General features: G+C 26.4%; 1 protein-coding gene across 4 annotated transcripts in view; it reads left to right on the top strand.

The window, feature by feature from the left end:
• The window catches only part of LOC119592223 (sorting nexin-14-like), a 22,812-nt gene that overhangs the window by 11,362 nt on the left and 10,909 nt on the right, over window positions 1–541 (top strand). The gene's annotated exons all lie outside the window — the stretch shown is intronic.

The raw sequence follows: 541 nt of genomic DNA, 5'->3' as shown, positions 1-541 counted from the left end.
TAGATTTTTTGCTAAGGGATCAGTGAATAGGTTTCCTGATTTATAGTTGAGTTTAAAACTTTCTTAGTAATAGGTGATTATGTTAAAAAAAAAGGAAAAAAATAGAAATGAGCAATTAGAAGAAGATTTAGTTTTGATAATTCAGATGTAAATGATAAAATTGTAAATTATTATTCCCAAAACAAAGCAATGGTATTTGCACTACAGGAATTTCTCACACTAATATTTTTTGTTACTTGTGATAATCACATTTATGAAATCAGTTATTGCATATATGAAAATCATTTAAGAACTGTAGGAAATTTTGAATAGGGTGTGATTCTGTATGGATATATTTTATTTTAAATCATGTAGCATCTTTCTTTATATGGTAAATTTAGAGTTGTGGTTAGAAAATGAAAAATGAATTGACATTTGTATGTCTTTTCATATGAATATATCTAAGATGATAAAAAAGATAAGAAGGAAAGTAAAGTCGTCATGATCTAAGAAGGCACTGTGCTGTCTGTAAAGTGTTATAGGTGAATGATTGCAAAAAGTA

Source organism: Penaeus monodon, chromosome 29 (assembly GCF_015228065.2).
Source record: "Penaeus monodon isolate SGIC_2016 chromosome 29, NSTDA_Pmon_1, whole genome shotgun sequence".
Taxonomy (NCBI): domain Eukaryota; kingdom Metazoa; phylum Arthropoda; class Malacostraca; order Decapoda; family Penaeidae; genus Penaeus; species Penaeus monodon.
Note: the sequence above shows the minus strand (reverse complement) of the source record. Positions and strands in the feature narration are given on the sequence as shown.